Below are 11252 nucleotides of genomic sequence, written 5' to 3'. Positions count from 1 at the left end.
AAAAAAAAAAAAAAAAAAAAGAACTTACTTAAAAACAAAACAAAACAAACCCCAGTGGTTTTATTAAAGCGTGGGAGAGAACACATGGGCAGAAAGAGCTGCTATATGGGGTTGTGAGGGGTGGCTGTTATATAACTGCGAGTTGGGGGAAGTAAAGAAAAGAGAGGTTTCAAAAAAGGATCGTCCTATGTTAAAGAAGACCCATAGGCTATCGGAGGCCTTGCCATTGTCAAGTTAAGGTAGTTTTTCCCTCTAGTAAGTCATTAACATGAAGACAAGAGCTTCCTGGAAGAATATCACCCATATCCCACCCAGGAAGGGGTGGGGGGAGGTTGTGGGGCGTCTGCTTGGGCTTTGTCCTCAGCTAGCCTTCTGCTCCCTCATCAAGATCAGGAGCTTATTTGACTTTAGTAAACCTAGGTAGAATAAAAGTTTCATATTTAATTTTGATAGCTCTAAAGACATGTCTATCTTAAACCCAACGAACTTAAATTAAAGTAGGTATCTTCCACCTGAGTCCACTTAGAAGTTAATCACTTTGTTCCCCATTGTCATTTTTACCCATGACACTGGTGGGGAAAACCGAAGCAAGTGATGTAAGTCCAATTGGGTGCTCTTTGCTCCTGGACGGCAAGGGGAGGAGCTAGTTATGCAGGCGGCACCCAAGGCAGTGCAGAAACAGGAGGGGGGGAGGGGAAGGCCGAAGAGGGGCAGGGCCTCCAGCCAGGGCTAGAGGTGGATAAAAACCCCAAGGACAGAGAGCGAAGACTTCTAGTTCTAAAGCTCACTCCCTGGGGCTGGTGAAAGGACAGGTTTTCTTACCACTTAAGTAGAAACAGGCAGTCCATGAAGGGGCCACAAAAGACAGAGAACTTCCCCAAAGCAAAGGAAGTTTGGCAGCTGTGTGGTAATATTCCTTAAAGTCCCTTTCTTGAAATAGTCTAACCAGAGACCATTGGTTCCAGTTATCATGCTGTTAACCCAGGAGATGAATGAGGGAAGAGCTCCCACATAAAAGAGAAGTAACCTGGGTCTATTAGGGGCAACAGTGACAGAGTCAGCATCCCCTTTCTTAGTGTTTCCTCCAGCAACCTGGGTTTATCTGGAGAAGGACTGCTGAATCAGTTCTCATCCCATATAGCAGGAGGGGGTTTACCAGCCCGGTCAGGGGCCAAACACTGGACTCGTAAACACATTCTGAAAGAGGACCTTGTGTTGGGGGTCCTGATTTAGGACCCTGAAGGCCTGGATCTAGGGTATCTCCTGTCCATTTGTCCTGTTTTCTATAGAAGAGATCTAACTGTATTGCAGTTTAATGTCCCATCAATGGGCCATTTTTCCTTGTCTCTGAAGGAGTATTGAGCCCATGCAGTGATTCAAAAGACTAGTCTTTCTTTTTCTTCTTCTTCTTCTTCTTTTTTTTTTTTTTAAGATTTTGAATTCCAAATTGTTTCCAGTGGGTTAAAAGTGATCCCAAGGGAGAGTCCTTGGAAACTGAAGATCCTATACTCCTAGAAAAGTAGCAAAGGTCCATTACCATGAAACTACCCCCAGATGCTGCCTAACTCCCTTGTGGCATCCCCACACAGGATATTTCCGAGGTTTCTGGTGTCAAAGCAACCAGAGAAGTCCCTCAAATGAAATCAATATGATCACCATCCTGCCCTGTAAGAGGGATGCTGGCGACCCCTTCTTCCACAATGCTTTCTAGACTACAAATGGGTGCCTGTGGATGAACCAAAATACTGTGCCAGGCTGTGAAGAGCCTGCCATTTTTGACCCATGGGAAACACTAGAAAAGTTTTACAAGGGGAAATTACCGAATTTTGTAATTTAGGTAGTACGGGGCACAAATAGAAAACAGTTGCATCACTTACTGGTTTCGGCCAGCTCTCCATGGAGGTCCTGTAGCCAGAAGTAGCTAGACCAGGGATGTGAATGGGGTTGTGTTAGATCAATCAGGAGGAAACCTCACACGGGAGTCTTAAGATTGGCAGCTGTCCTGGTGACTTCAGTGTCAGTCCTGTGCCCAAGACAGACAACTTTGCATAAGGACAGGAATAAAGGGAGGGCATCAAGTTTCTGGGTCTTATTACCATTCTGGCCAGAATACTATCTTCCAGCCAAAATGATGAAGTTTTAGAATATAAGTGAGGTTTGTTGGGGTGAGGTCTGGAGCTGATGACCAAGAAAGAATTCTTGAGACATCTTTGGTGCAAAATGGTGGTTTATTAAAGCATGGGGACAGGACCTGTGGGCAGAAAAAGCTGCTGCTCCGGGGCTGTGAGGAGTGGTCCATTATATACTTGCAAGATGGGAGGGAGTCAAGAATAGAGTAAGTCTCTAAGGAATTTTGGAAGCAAGGTTTCCAGGACCTTGAGGGGCTAGCTGTTGTTGTGAAAAGGTCATTTATTACCATCTAATAAGATCTTAGTCATGAGACCCTTCAGATATATATCGGTGGGCCATATGCTTGGTGATGATTGCCAACACATATCTTGGAGGATTTAGAGATAAAGGACGTTTCCAAAGGAATTTTTATATCTTAAAGTAGACCCACAGGATCCTGGTTGGGGGGGTGGGGGGTGTTCAGGCTAGGATTGCCTTTTGCCCTTAACAAAGTATTAAGGTGGAAGCAATTGACATTGAGTCAATGTCCCTCTGCCTGTTTCAAGGGCTTGTCAGTGGGTAAGGAAATTTAGTAACTTTTTTTTTTTAAAGATTTTATTTATTTATTTGACAGAGAGAGATCACAAGTAGGCAGAGAGGCAGGCAGAGAGAGAGGAGGAAGCAGGCTCCCCGCCGAGCAGAGAGTCCGATGCGGGGCTCGATCCCAGAACCCTGGGATCATGACCTGTGCCGAAGGCAGAGGCTTTAACCCACTGAGCCACCCAGGCGCCCCAAGGAAATTTAGTAACTTTTAGTAACTTTTAGTAACTTTAGTAACTTTTAGTAACTTTTCTTCTGCCTCTGTTTCCCATATCAAAAAGGCAGGCTTTCTGGGGTGCCTGGGTGGCTCAGTGGATTAAAGCATCTGCCTTCGGCTCAGGTCATGATCCCGGAGTCCTGGGATTGAGCCCCGCATTGGGCTCTCTGCTCAGCAGGGAGCCTGCTTCCCTTCCTCTCTATCTGCCTGCCTCTCTGCCTACTTGTGATCTCCGTCTGTCAAATAAATAAATAAAATTAAAAAAAAAAAAAAAAAAGCAGGCTTTCTCCTTCCTGTAGCGTAGCCACGAACTAGAGGATTGCAGCCTGAGCAATTGTCATGAAAGTGGTCTGAGAAGACTGCTCCTTGAAAAGGCCCTGAAATGAAAGTAAATGGAAGTAAAGGAAAAGATGAAAAAGTACTCACCAAGTCTATACCAAGGATGGGAGTCCAGCCCCAGAGAAGACTCTGGCTGCACTTTGGGACACCGAAATGATATGAGATATTGGGGTCCAGAAGCAAACGATCAAGAAAGAATTCTTGAGACATCTTCAGTGCAAAAAAGGTAGTTTTATTAAAGCACAGGGACAGGACCTGTGGGTAGAACAAGCTGCATTGGGGTCGTGATGTGCAATTGATTCTGTACTTTTAAGTTGGGAGGGGCAGAGAGAAAAGAAGTTTCCAAAGGGATTTTCATATGTGAAAGACGTACAGGATCCTGGAGGTCTGGCTGTTGTCAAGCTAAGTTTGCTTTTTGCGGTAGGCCATAGGATGTCACAGCATAAAGACTGAATCTTAATGTGTGCAAATTAACAACAACAAGAAAAGAATCTTTTAGGCATCTGGGGAATCCCAGAATGGAATGCAGAATGTGACAAACCAATCTTAACCGTTTTACAAATGTAAGAAATAAAGAGGATTGCTAAAGAGGATGGGAGGAAAAGGTGATGAGGCAGGTGACATGTCAAAAATCAGGGGTGTCTGGGTGGCTCAGTGGGTTAAAGCTTCTGTCTTTGGTTCGGGTCATGATCCCAGAGTTGTAGGATCAAGTCCTGTGTCGGGCTCTCTGCTCAGCGGGGAGCCTGCTTCCTCCTCTCTCTCTCTCTGCCTGCCTCTCTGCCTACTTGTGATCTCTGTCAAATAAATAAATAAAAATCTTTGGGAAAAAAAAGTCAATTGACCATACATGTGAGAGTTTATTTGTGGTCTCTCGGTTCTGTCCCACTGGTCTGTATATATAACCCTTATGCTGATTATGCCAGACTGATGAGAGAGCTGAAGGCAAGCTGAGGACAAAGCACAAGCTGACGCCCAGCACACCACACACACACACACACACACACACACACACACACACACACACAGCCCCAGGCGGGATCTGTGTGAGGGTCCTCTGTCATTCCTGGCTGCCCTTAAACTAAGAAAAGGATAAACAAATGGTTAACCTATATAGATCACAATCCTGCAAGACAGGGATTGTGTCTTGTGTAAACCGAGGGAGACTCGATTTACAAATGTCATAGTGATTTATAAGGTAAAAGCATCAATAACCTAACTTCCAGAGGGGAACTCCCAACTATCTATTAAGATAGTTAGTGCTTTACTAGAGGGAAAAACAACCCTAACTTGACAATGGCCAGGCCTCCAGTATCTTATAGGTCCTCTGTAGCATAGGAAAGTTCTTTTGAAGACCTTCCTTTCTCCTTACCTCCCCAACTCCCAAAGATATAATCAGTCACTCCTCACAGACTGGATGCAGCAGCTCTTTCTACCCATGGGTCCTGTCCCTGTGCTTTAGTAAAATCATCTTTTTGCACCAAAGATGTCTCAAGAATTCTTTCTTGATCATTGGCTCTGGACCTCACCTACATTCCAAAAACTACATTAAAACAATTAAAAAAAAATTCTCTATGGGAGCACCTGGGTGGCTCAGTGGGTTAAGCCTCTGCCTTTGGTGCAGGTCATGGTCTTAGGGTCCTGGGATGGAGCCCCGCATCACATCGGGCTCACTCCTCCTTGGGGAACCTGCTTCCTCCTCTCTCTCTGCCTGCCCCTCTGCCTACTTGTGATCTCTGTCTGTCAGATAAATAAATAAAATCTTTAAAAAATGAAAAAGAAAGGAAAAAGAAAAATCTCTGCTTATTGGAGATTGAATGGAAAGAATCCTAGGTACTTACCCTAATCTGATGGAATGTAAATACATCCTTCCAAGAACTAGATAAGCCCCGGCCCATGATGTTTGGGATGTCTGGGCATTATCCCTTTTGAAATTCGTGAGGCGATAGCACTCTAGTTTTCCTAGAACCTTGGGAGCTTAAACCGGGAGCCTAGTTGGACTGTATCCATTTGGCCCTCTCAAGGAAATAAGAGTTTTATTTTGCTTTTGGATAAGACCAATTAACTAGACAAATGGTTACAGACTGGAGTCTTCTGGAGTCTGAAAGTTATATGTTTTTAGGGGAAGTGAAAGCAAGCATTGCCTATGTTTATATCATATACATTTCCACATCTCGGGAGACTAAGGTTTTTTCTTTCTTTCTTTTCCTTCCTTTATCCTTCCCTCCCTTCCTCCCTCTTTCTTTCTTCCTTCCTCCCTCCCTTCCTTCCTTTCTTTTTATTTTGTTTTTTTTTCTTTCTTTCTCTTTTCTCTCTCTCTCTTTCTTTTTTTAAAGATTTTATTTATTTGACAGAGAGAGACACAGCAAGAGAGGGAACACAAACAGAGGGAGAGAGAGAGGGAGAAGCAGACTTCCCAACAAACAGGGAGACTGATACGGAGCTTGATCCCAGGACCGTGGGATCATGACCCCAGCTGAAGGCAGACGCTAAACCAAGAGAGCCACCCAGGAGCCCCTTTCTTTCTTTATCTTTCGGGAGGGGGGGATAGCTCAGTGGTAGAGCATTTGACTGCAGAGAGAGAGAGAGCTCATGGTGGGGGTTGGGGAACAGAGGAAGAGTCACAAATCTTAAGCAGGCTCCACTCCCTGCACAGACCCCAACATGGGGCTCAATCCTGAGATGACTACCTGAGCTGAAATCAACAGTCAGATGCTTAACCAACTAAGCCACTCAGGTGCCCAAGACTAGGGTTTTCTACAGAAGCACCAAGACATCCATGGGAGTTTTATTCCCTTACACAATGTTTTCTTTTTCTTCTGGCTTCTTTCATTCAACATTATGTTTATGAAATTCATCTTTATTTTTGTGCAAATATCCATTCTCATTGCTGTACAGAATATGCCATACCTTATCCATTTTATTTTTGGTGGAGATTAGATAGTCCAAAAGTTCACTAACTGTGAAGATAGGGAAGAGTGCACACTTCTGACACCAGTGACAAGTTCATGGGTTGCTAAATTCATCCTCAGGCTTAATAATCCACTAGAAGGACTTTAAGAACTCAGTGAAAGCTGTTATAACTTTTACAATTTATTACAGATGCCAACCAAAGGAAGAAATACATAGGGCAGAGCCTGGGAAAGTACCTGGGAAAGTACTGGGGAGCTTCCAATCATCCTCTCTCTCTGGACTCAAGAGACTGTTAGTACATGGATTGTGATGGCTGGATTAAATTCTCCCCCATACTAATTCTCTTTTACTCTCTACTAGATTGTATGCTCTGTTTCTGTTCTTTTAATGATCACCCCCAAATTTTAGTTTACACACTTAGCAGATCCTAAAGTTAATCATTATTTTGTTTTCCTCAGGAACAACACAAGGATCTTAGTATATTCTAACTCCAATCTGAACCCTCTAGACTTATGCACAATTGTTGTACTTCATTTTTATCTTGAATTATGCCCTTTATATTAGACATAATTGGTATTGTTCTATGCAGCCAGTACTTGTTTACATTTATCCTCAAGCTTGACATTTTCTTGGTTCCCATTCTTTCTTAGATCTTAGACTTCCCTTCTGGAATCGTTTCCCTTCTTCTGGAGGTATATTAATAAGGTTCTGTTGCAGGTAAGCTCTTGGCTTTTGGTTGTCTCTCTCTCTCTCTTTTTTTTTTTTTTTTTCAGATTTTTAAAATTTATTTGACAGAGAGAGAGAGCGCCAGCAAGAACAGGAACACAAGCAGGGGGAGTGGGAGAGGGAGAAGCAGGCTTCTCACCCAGCAGGGAGCCCGATGATCCCAGGACCTTGGGATCATGACCTGAGCCTAAGGCAGACACTTAATGACTGAGCCACCCAGGCACTCCGGTTTTTGGTTGTCTTCGTATGTCTTCATTTTACATAATTTTTGAGTGATAGATTCACTGGGTATAGAATTCTAGGTGGCTAGTATAGTCTTTTAACACAATGAGATATTAATCTAATGTGTTCTGGCTTCCATTGTTACTACTGAGAAGTTATCTGATGGTAGAATTATTGTTTCTTTGTAGAAAATGTGTCTTTTTCTAGCTTCTTTTAGGATACTCTTTTTATCTTTGATGTTTTTCTTTTTCTTTTTCTTTTTTATCTTTGATGTTTTTCATTTCATTATAATGTATCTAAGTTTGGGCTTGTTTTTATTTATCTGGCTTGAGATTCAAGCCAGAAGGTATTCCTCATTCTGAGGATTTGTATCTTTCCTCAATTCTGAAAAATTCTCAGCCATTATCTTTTCAAACATTGCTTCTTCTTTATTCTCACCATTTCCTTCTCATGTAGTTTCCATTAGACTTATGTTGACCATCTTACTCTGTTATCCATGCCTTCTAATTGCTCAGAGTTTTTTGAAACATTTTAATTTATTTAACGTGAAAAGACAAGCATAAAATTAATATGGATGCACTGACTGAGACAGTATTGCAGTCAACTAACTATAATATTTGGTAAACTAAAATTTTTAAAATTTTTATTTGTTATTTATTTATTTATTTAATTTATTTGAGAGAGCACAAGCAGAGGGAGAACCAGACTCATTGCTGAGCAAGAAGCCTGATGCAGGACTTGATCCCAGAATCCTGGGATCGTGACCTGAGTCGAAAGCAGATGCTTAACCGACTGACCCACCCAGGTGCTCAAATTTTATTTTATTTTTTTTATTATTTTTTTAAAGGATTTTATTTATTTATTTGACAGAGAAAGAGATCACAAGTAGGCAGAGAGGCAGGCGGGGGGTGGGGGAAGCAGGCTCCCCGCTGAGCGGAGAGCCCGATGCGGTGCTCGATCCCAGGACCCTGGAATCATGACCTGAGCCAAAGGCAGAGGCTTAACCCACTGAGCTACACAGGCGCCCCCAGGTGCTCAAATTTAGTTTCTAAGGACAGTTGGGAGTACCTGGGTAGCTCAAACATCTGCTTTTGGCTCCGGTCATGATCCAGGGTCCTGGGATTGAGCCCCACATAGGGCTCTGCTCAGTGGGGAGTCTGTTTCTCCCTCTCCACCTCCCTCTGTCCCTCCCTCCTGCTCATATTCTCTCTCTCTCTCTCTCAAATAAATAAATAGAATATTTTTTTCTTTAAAGGATTTTATTTATTTATTTGTCAGAGAGAGAGCAGAAGCACGGAGAGCTGCAGGCAGAACAGGCAAAGCAGGCAGAGGGAGAAGCAGGCTCCCTGCTGAGCAAGAAGCCCTATGTGGGACTCCTGGGACTTCTTCCCAGGACCCTGGGATCATGACCTGAGCCGAAGGCAGACATGCAACCAACTGAGCCACCCAGGTGTCCCTAAATAAATAAATAAATCCTTTTTTTTTCTAAGATTTTATCTATTTATTTGACAGAGATCACAAGTAGGCAGAGAGGCAGGCAGAGAGAGAGAGAGAGAGGGAGGAGCAGGCTCCCCGCCGAGCAGAGAGCCCGATGCGGGGCTGGATCCCAAGACCCTGAGATCATGACACTGAGCCACCCAGGCGCCCCCCTAAATAAGTAAATTCTTAAATAAAAATAAGGACAGTTAGGGGTTCCTGGGTGGCTCAGTGGGTTAAGGCCTCTGCCTTCGGCTCAGGTCACGATCCCGGGGTCCTGGGATCCAGCCCTGCATTGGGCTCTCTGCTCGGCGGGGAGCCTGCTTCCCCCACCCCCACCCCCGCCACCCGCCTGCCTCTCTGCCTACTTGTGAACTCTGTCTGTCAAAGAAATGAAAATCTTAAAGAAAAAAAAATTACAGACAATTAAAATCACCGAGTCCTTGTGATATTGGTCAAACAACATCACTTTTTTTTTAACCTAGTTTCCCAAAAGATCCCCACCCTTCATAAGTTGCATAAAATCAGTAGACCCTCCAGAATGATGAGGTGATCATCTTAAGGAAACTCCTCCCTTTTAAAAAAATATTTTTTTGGAAAGATTTAATTTTACATAAAAATTGAGTAGATAGGGGCACCTGTGTGGTTAAGCGACCTGCTCTTGGTTCTGGCTCAGGTCATGATCTCAGGGTAGTGAGATCAAGCCCCATATTGGGAGTCTGTGTGGAGTCTGTGTGGAGTCTGCTGGGGATTCTTTCTTCCTCTCTCTCTGCCGCTCCTGCTGTACCTTCTCTCATCCTCTCTCTAAAATAAATAAATACATTTGAAAAAAAAAAAAATTGAGTGTCTAGGGCGCCTGGGTGGCTCAGTGTATTAAGCCTCTGCCTTCAGCTCAGGTCGTGATCTCAAGAGTCCTGGGATCGAGCCCTACATTGGGCTCTCTGCTCAGCGGACAGCCTGCTTCCCCTTCTCTCTCTCTGCCTGTCTCTCTGCCTACTTGTAATGTCTGTCTGTCTCTCTCTGTCAAATAAATAAATAAAATCTTAAAAAAAAAATAGAGTATCTAGCACAGATACTTCCCATATACTCCATGGTCAGTTTCTCTTATTAACATCTAACATTAATATGTGCATGTATTACAGGTAATGAGCCAATATCAATACTTTATTGTTAACTAAAGTCCATATATTACTCAGATTTTCTTCGTTTTTAACCTAATCTTCTTCTTCTTCCTCCTCTTCTTTCCCTTTCCCCTTGCCCCTCACCCCTTTCCCCGCCTCCTTTTTCTTGTTCCAGGATACTCTGTTACTTGTAGTTGTCTTGTCTCCTAAGACTTCTCTTGGCTGTGGTAGTTTCTCGGACCTTACTTGTTTTTGAAGACCTTGGCAGTGTTGAGGAGTGATGGTCAGGTATTTTGTAGAATATGCCTACTTTGGAGTTTGGAATTTTTTTCATGGTTAAATTGGGGATGGCGAAGACCATCCCCACAGAGGGAAGACCACAGAGGAAAAGTGCCATTTTTATCACATCATATCAAGGGTATGTGCTACCAGTATGATCTATCACTGTTAATGTTGACTTTGACCATTTGGCTGAGGCAGTTTTGGCTGAGGAAGTTGCTCTTCCTCCCACCCCCTTTCCATGTTGTACTCTTTGGAAGGAAGTCCCATACTTAGGGAGTGGGAAGTTATGCTTCCCCTCCATGAGGACAGAGTATCTACACACATTATTTGGGATTCTTCTGCAAAGAATATTTGACTATTTATCTTGGTCTGTTCAGGCAACTATCACAAAATAGTATAGACTAGGTGGCTTATAAACAACAGAAATTTATTTCCCACAATTCTGGAAGCTGGAAGGTCCCTGATCAAAGTGCCAGCAGATTTGGTATCTGGTGAGGACCTGCTTTCTGGTTTATAGATAGTTGTCTTTTCACTGTGTTCTCACATGGGTGAAGGAGTAAGGGGCTCCCTGGCATCTTTTTCATAAGGGGACTAATCCCATTTATGAGGGCTGCTAATCACCCCTCAAAGGTCCCACTTCCAAATACCATTTGGGGATTAAGTTTCAATACAGAATTTTGAGGAGACATAAACATCCAGTCTACGGCACCACATTTTTAAAATTTAATCATTTATTTACATCAGTATGAACTCAATAATACTGTTTTTCTTTGGGTTATATTCTTTTTTAAAGATTTTATTTATTTATTTGACAGAGATCACAAATAGGCAGAGAGGCAGGCAGAGAGAGAGGGAGGGAAGCAGGCTCCCCACCAAGCAAAGAGCCCGATGTTGGGCTTGATCCCAGAATCCTGGGATCATGACCTGAGCCAAAGGCAGAGGCTCTAACCCACTGAGCCACCCAGGTGCCCCTCTTTGGGTTATATTCTAACACTTCTTTATTTTATTGCTCAAATTGTTTTAGCGTTGGCCGTTGTTGGGTCGGCCGCTCCGGGAATGCGGGAGGAACAATAAAAATGGCTGCGGGGCCGTCATCTTCCAGGCCGCCCTCTTGCTTAACCCGTGACTCTCCCACCCGAAGGACGAAGGACGTCTGCAGAGGACACGTCACCATAAGTAAACCGATACCTACGCAGGAAACGGGAACATCAGGACTGAATACCTTACCTAATATGGCTGTGAACCTATGC

The sequence above is a fragment of the Enhydra lutris genome, unplaced genomic scaffold, assembly GCF_002288905.1.
Source record: "Enhydra lutris kenyoni isolate GAN:26980312 unplaced genomic scaffold, ASM228890v2 scaffoldscaffold73, whole genome shotgun sequence".
Taxonomy (NCBI): Eukaryota; Metazoa; Chordata; class Mammalia; order Carnivora; family Mustelidae; genus Enhydra; species Enhydra lutris.
This window is presented reverse-complemented; position numbering follows the sequence as displayed.